Source organism: Tachyglossus aculeatus, chromosome 11, assembly GCF_015852505.1.
Source record: "Tachyglossus aculeatus isolate mTacAcu1 chromosome 11, mTacAcu1.pri, whole genome shotgun sequence".
In the NCBI taxonomy this organism is placed as follows: domain Eukaryota; kingdom Metazoa; phylum Chordata; class Mammalia; order Monotremata; family Tachyglossidae; genus Tachyglossus; species Tachyglossus aculeatus.
The window spans coordinates 37,707,255-37,714,677 of record NC_052076.1 but is presented as its reverse complement, the minus strand read 5'-3'; positions in this window follow the sequence as shown (position 1 = coordinate 37,714,677).

Sequence of the window (7,423 nt, the reverse complement as noted above, 5' to 3'; positions counted from 1 at the left end):
CTATGTGCAGAGCACTGTACTAAGCGCTTGGGAAGTACAAATTGGCAACATATAGAGACAGTCCCTACCCAACAGTGGGCTCACAGTCTAAGAATAATAATGGCATATTATTAAGCGCTTACTATGTGCACAGCACTGTTCTAAGCACTGGAGAGGTTACAAGGGTGATCAGGTTGTCCCTTGCGGGGCTCACAGTCTTCACCCCCATTTTACAGACGAGGTCACTGAGGCACAGAGAAGTTAAGTGACTTGCCCAAAGTCACACAGCTGACAATTGGCAGAGCCGGGATTTGAACCCATGACTCCAAAGCCCGGGCTCTTTCCACTGAGCCACGCTGCTTCTCACCTTCTTTGAGGAGATGTGACCTTAACAAGGCTTTGAAGGTGGGGAGAGGGGGGGTCTGGCGTATACTGAGGGGGAGGGGAGTTCCAGGCTACAGGGAAGATGTGGGAAAGGGGTCGGTGGCAAAAATAGTCGAAATTGGCGAACAGTAAATAAATCGGCACTAGAGGAGTAAAATGTGCAGGCTAGGCTGTAAGAGGAGAGCAGTGAGGTGAGGTAATAATAATAATAATAATGGCATTTATTAAGCGTTTACTATGTGCAAAGCATTGTTCTAAGCACTGGGGAGGTTACAAGGTGATCAGGTTGTCCCACGGGGGCTCACAGTCTTAATCCCCATTTTACACATGAGGTCACTAAGGCACAGAGAAGTTAAAAGTGACTTGCCCAAAGTCACACAGCTGACAATTGGCAGAGCCGGGATTTGAACCCATGACCTCTGACTCCAAAGCCCGGGCTCTTCCCACTGAGCCACGCTGCTTCTCTGAGAGGTAGGATGAAGCAAGTTAATTGCTTTAAAGCCAACGAGAAGGAGTTTCTGTTTGATGCGGAGGTGGAGAGGCAACCCTAACTAGAGGTTCCTGAGAAATGGAGAGATGCGGACTGAATTTTAAAAAACACGTGTCCAATCAATCAATCAATCGTATTTATTGAGCGCTTACTGTGTGCAGAGCACTGTCCAGACAGCAGAGTCAAGTTTGGACTGGAGTGGGGAGTGACAGGAGGCAGGGAGACCAGCAAGGAGGTAGATGCAGTAGTCAAGGTGGGACTGAATCAGCAGAGTAGCAGTTTGGAGGGAGACGAAAAGGCAGATTTTAACGACGTTGGGAAGGTTAAATTTGCAGGATTTGGTAACAGATTGAATGAGAGAGGTAAGTCGAGGATAACTCCAAGGTTACGGGCTTGTGAGATACGAAGGATAATGGTATCGTCTACAGCGATGGGAAAGAGGGGAGGAGGCCAGGGTTTGGGTGGGAAGAGAAGGAATTCCGTTTTGGGGATGTTTAATCTGAGATCATCATCATCAATCGTATTTATTGAGCGCTTACTATGTGCAGAGCACTGTACTAAGCACTTGGGAAGTACAAATTGGCAACACATAGAGACAGTCCCTACCCAACAGTGGGCTCACAGTCTAAAAATGTCGGCAGGAGACCCACATAGAGCTGTCTTAAAGGCAGGAGGAAATGTGCAACTGCAAAGAAGGAGAGAAGTCAGGTCTGGGAAGGTAAATTTGGGAATCATCTGCGTTAAAGATGGTAGTTGAAGCTATGGGAGCGAATGACATCTCCGAGGGAGTGGGTGTAGATGGAGAATAGACCTTTTATCATCATCAATCGTATTTATTGAGCGCTTACTGTGTGCAGAGCACTGTACTAAGCGCTTGGGAGGTACAAGTTGGCAACATCTAGAGACAGTCCCTACCCAACAGTGGGCTCACAGTCTAAAAGGGGGAGACAGAGAACAAAACCAAACATACCAACAGAATAAAATAAATAGAATAGATATGTACAAGTAAAATAAATAAATAGAGTAATAAATATGTACAAACATATATACAGGTGCTGTGGGGAAGGGAAGGAGGCAAGATGGGGGGATGGAGAGGGGGACGAGGGGGAGAGGAAGGAAGGGGCTCAGTCTGGGAAGGCCTCCTGGAGGAGGTGAGCTCTCAGTAGGGCCTTGAAGGAAGGAAGAGAGCGAGCTTGGCGGATGTGCAGCGGGAGGGCATTCCAGGCCCGGGGGATGACGTGGGCCGGGGGTTGATGGCGGGACAGGTGAGAACGAGGTACAGTGAGGAGGTTAGCAGCGGAGGAGACTTGGAGTCAGACCTTTTAGACTGTGAGCCCACTGCTGGGTAGGGACCGTCTCTATACGTTGCCAACTTGTACTTCCCAAGCGCTTAGTCCAGTGCTCTGCACACAGTAAGCGCTCAATAAATACGATTGAATAGAAAGTGAACCAGAACTGAGCCTGGAAAGCCCCCCACTGTCAAAGGATGGGAGGCAGAGGAGGAGTCTGCAAAAGAGACCGAGAAGGAACAGTCAGGTAAGAAGTAGGAGAGGACAGTGTCAGTGAAGCCAAGGTTGGACGATGAAAAAATCGTTGCAGGGTGGGAATGGTTCGGCTCGGAACTGGAATCAATCAGGCAATGGAATTGGCTGATGGAACGGGAGTGTTTACCGGGTAACTAGGCTTAGTACAGTGCTCTGCACACAGTAAGCGCTCAATAAATACGATTGATGACTAGGTGTCTGGGATGGAACGATACAGTCGAATTGAGAGAAGTGTTCCCTGCCCACCAGGAGCTCATAGTTTAGACAGTCTGCGTGACCTACTGGAAGGAGCCTAGGATAGGGAGTCAATGCCCAAGGTCACTCTTGTCTGCTGTGTGACCTTCGGCAAGTCACTTCTCTGCCTCAGTTGCCTCATCTTGTAAAGTGGGGGTTGAGACTGTGAGCCCCACGTGGGACCATTATGACACCTGCCTACATGTTTTGTTTTGTTGTTTGTCTCCCCCTTCTAGCCTGTGAGCCCGTTGTCGGGTAGGGACCGTCTCTATCTGTTGCCGACTTGTCCTTCCCAAGCGCTTAGTCCAGTGCTCCGCACACAGTAAGTGCTCAATAACTACGACTGAATGAATGACAGCCTGTGTCCAACCTGATTTGCTTGTATCCACCGTAGTGCTTGGCTCATAGTAAGCTCTTAATACTACTCTATTTTATTTGTACATATTTATTCTATTTTGTTAATATGTTTTGTTTTGTTCTCCGTCTCCCCCTTCTAGACGGTGAGCCCGTTGTCGGGTAGGGACCGTCTCTATAGGTTGCCGACTTGTCCTTCCCAAGCGCTTAGTCCAGTGCTCCGCACACAGTAAGTGCTCAATAAATACGACTGAATGAATGACAGCCTGTGTCCAACCTGATTTGCTTGTATCCACCGTAGTGCTTGGCTCATAGTAAGCTCTTAATATTTATTACTCTATTTATTTTATTTGTACATATTTATTCTATTTTGTTAATATGTTTTGTTTCGTTCTGTCTCCCCCCCTTCTAGACTGTGAGCCCACTGTTGGGTAGGGACCGTCTCTGTTGCCAACTTGGACTTCCCAAGCGCTTAGTCCAGTGCTCTGCACACAGTAAGCGCTCAAAAAATACGATTGAATGAATGACAGCCTGTGTCCAACCTGATTTGCTGGTATCCACCGTAGTGCTTGGCTCATAGTAAGCTCTTAATATTTATTACTCTATTTATTTATTTATTTATTTTATTTGTACATATTTATTCTATTTTGTTAATATGTTTTGTTTTGTTCTCTGTCTCCCCCTTCTAGACTGTGAGCCCACTGTTGGGTAGGGACCGTCTACTTGTACATATCTATTCTATTTATTTTATTTTGTTAGTATGTTTGGTTTTGTCTCCCCCTTTTAGACTGTGAGCCCACTGTTGGGTAGGGACTGTCTCTATATGTTGCCAATCTGTACTTCCCAAGCGCTTAGTACAGTGCTCTGCACACAGTAAGCGCTCAATAAATACGATTGATGATGATGATGTTGCCAACTTGTACTTCCCAAGCGCTTAGTCCAGTGCTCTGCACACAGTAAGCGCTCAATAAATACGACTGAATGAATGAAAATAGTGGCCAAAATAGCCGAGTCCTGAACTTTTTTCTTTTTCTGAAGGGTTTCATCGCTTAGCTGGGTGAAAAGACTTGGCGCGAGCCACTACCCTTCCTCCTCAGGCTGGAGGCGGGGGCGAGGAGGGAGGGGAGGCAGGGAAACTGAGGCCAATTTCCCCAGGGATTTGTTCAGGAATTGGGGCCTGATTTGTAATTTTATTCCCAGGTCTCCTGACAGAAGTGCAGGCCTGGGCCGCTCCCCGCCTGGGTTTTGCCCGGCCGGCCCGAGCCAAGCGCAGGGAGAGCGCGCAAAGGGTGGGGGCATGCGTGAAAAAAGGGGCACGTGCAGAGAGGGAGAGGGCAAGCGCTTAGTACAGTGCTCTGCACACAGTCAGCGCTCAGTAAATACGATTGAATGAATGAGAGGGCGTGCGCAGAGATGGAGAGGACGCTTCCATAGCTTCAACTACCATCCTTAATGCAGATGATTCCCAAATTTACCTTTCCAGGCCTTTCTCTCCTTCTTTGCAGTTTCACATTTCCTCCTGCCTTTAAGACAGCTCTACGTGGGTCTCCTGCCGACATCTCAAATTAAACATCTCCAAAACGGAATTCCTTCTCTTCCCACCCAAACCCTGTCTTCCTCCCCTCTTTCCCATCAATCAATCAATCAATCGTATTTATTGAGCACTTACTGTGTGCAGAGCACTGTACTAAGCGGTTGGGAAGTCCAAGTTGGCAACATATAGAGACGGTCCCTACCCAATGGTGATCTCACAGTCTATTGTCGCTGTAGACGATACCATTATCCTTCCCATCTCACGAGCCCGTAACCTTGGAGTTATCCTTGACTTAGAGAAGCAGCGTGGCTCAGTGGAAAGAGCACGGGCTTTGGAGTCAGAGGTCATGGGTTCAAATCCCGGCTCCACCGATTGTCATTTGTGTGACTGTGGGCAAGTCCCTTAACTTCTCTGTGCCCCAGTTCCCTCATCTGTAAAATGGGGATGAAGACTGTGAGCCCCCCGTGGGACAACCTGATCACCTTGTAACCTCCACAGCGTTTAGGACAGTGGCTTGTACACAGTAAGCGCTTTAATAAATGCTGTTATTATTATTATTATCATCTCTCTCATTCAGTCTGTTACCAAATCCTGCTCTCTCCATGTCTGTGCGCGCCCCCTCCATCTCTGCACGCGCTCCCTGCGCTTGGCTGGGGCCGGCCGGGCAAAACCCAGGCGGGGAGCGGCCCAGGCCTGCACTTCTGTCAGGAGACCTGGGAATAAAGAGCGCGCGCGTGCGCGCAGAAAACGGGGGCGCGCGCGTGGAGGGGGAAGGGCGCGCGCAGAAAAAGGGGGCGTGCGCAGGGAGGGAGGGGGCGCGCGTAGGGGAGGGGCCGCGCGCAGAGAGGGAAAGGGCGCGCGGAGAAAAGGGAGGCGCGCGTAGAGAGGGAGGGGGCGCGCGTAGAAAAGGGGGGCGCGCGCAGGCAGGAAGGGGGCGCGCGCAGAAAAGGGAGGCGCGCGTAGAGAGGGAGGGGGCGCGCGTAGGGGGAGAGGCCAAGCGCAGAAAAGGGGGGCGCGCGCAGACAGGGAGGGGCCGCGCGCAGAAAAGGGGGGCGCGCGCAGAGAGGGAGAGGGCGCGCGCAGAGGGAGGGGGCGCGCGCGCAGAGGGAGGGGGCGCGCGTGGAGAGGGAGGGGGCCAAGCGTAGGGGAAGAGGTCGCGCGCAGAAAAGGGGGCGCGCAGAAAGAGGGAATGCTCAGAGAGGAAGAAGGGGCGCGCGTAGAAAGGGAGGGGACGCGCGTAGGGGGAGAGGCCGCGCGCAGAAAAGGGGGGCGCGCGCAGAGGGAGGGGGCGGGCGCGCGTGGAGAGGGAGGGGGCCATTGTAGGGGAAGAGGTCGCGCGCAGAAAAGTGGGCGCGCGCAGCGAGGGAGAGGGCGCGCGCAGATAGAGGGAATGCTCAGAGAGGAAGAGGGGGCGCGCGTAGGGGGAGAAGACGCGCGTAGAGGGGGGCGCGCGCAGAGAGGGAGGGGGCGCGCGCAGAGGGAGGGGGCGCGCGTGGAGAGGGAGGGGGCCAGCGCAGGGGAAGAGGGCGCGCGCAGAAAAGGGGGCGCGCGCAGAAAAGGGGGCGCGCGCAGCGAGGGAGAGGGCGCGCGCAGCGAGGGAGAGGGCGCGCGTAGAGAGGGAGGGGACGCGCGTAGGGGGAGAAGACGCGCGCAGAAAAGGGGGCGCGTAGAGGGGGGCGCTTGTAGAGAGGGAGGGGGCTGAAAAGGGGGGCGCGCGCTGGGTAAGGGGGCGCGCGCAGAGGCGGCCCCTGGCATTGGCCCCTTCGGGGGGCGGTGAGGCGGGCAGGTGGTTGGGCCAAAGGGAGGAGGGGGAGGGGGAGGAGGAGGAGGAGGAGGAGGAATGGAAGAAGAAGAGGCTGCCTTCCCTCCTCCGCCCCGCTGGGCCCGGCAAACCGCCCCGGGGCGGGGCGGGGCTGGGGGTCGGGCAGCGCCCTCGCGCGCGCCTCCCTCATTCATTACTCACCTAATTGCGGATTAATTCGTGGCTAATTAGCACCAACAAGCCCAGTGCGGTCGGCTCCGGGCTCTGCCTTCTTCCTCCCCTCAAGGCCCTCCTGAGAGCTCACCTCCTCCCGGAGGCCTGCCCACGCTCAGCCCCCTCCTTCCTCTCCCCCTCCTCCCCCTCTCCGTCCCTTCCCCACAGCACCTGGATATATGGATATATCATCATCATCAATCGTATTTATTGAGCGCTTACTATGTGCAGAGCACTGGACTAAGCGCTTGGGAAGTACAAATTGGCAACATATAGACAGTCCCTACCCAACAGTGGGCTCCCGGTCTAAAAGGGGGAGACAGAGAACAAAACCAAACATACTAACAAAATATAATAAATATATATGTTTGCGCGGATTTATTACTCTATTTTACTTGTATATATTCTATTTATTTTATTTTGTTAATGTTTTGTTTTGTTGTCTGTCTCCCCCTTCTAGACTGTGAGCCCACTGTTGGGTAGGGACCGTCTCTATGTGTTGCCAACTTGGACTTCCCAAGCGCTTAGTCCAGTGCTCTGCACACAGGAAGCGCTCAATAAATACGATTGATTGATTGATTGATTGATTGACGAGAAGGCGCGGCCCCCAGACCCCCCACACCGCCCCCCGTCTCGGGGCCTTCAGCCCGGTCGAGGGCAGGGGAGGGAAGCACCGGTCCGGTTGGGATTCATTCATTCATTCATTCATTCATTCATTCAACCGTACTTATTGAGTGCCTACTGTGTGCAGAGCACTGGACTAAGCGCTTGGGATGGTTGTCACCATCTAGAGACGGTCCCTACCCAACAGCGGGCTCACAGTCTAGAAGGGGGAGACAGACGACAAAACAAACCATGTTAACAAAATAAAATGGAATAGTAAATGTGTACAAGTAAAATAAATAAATGCGGTAATATGTACAAACGTA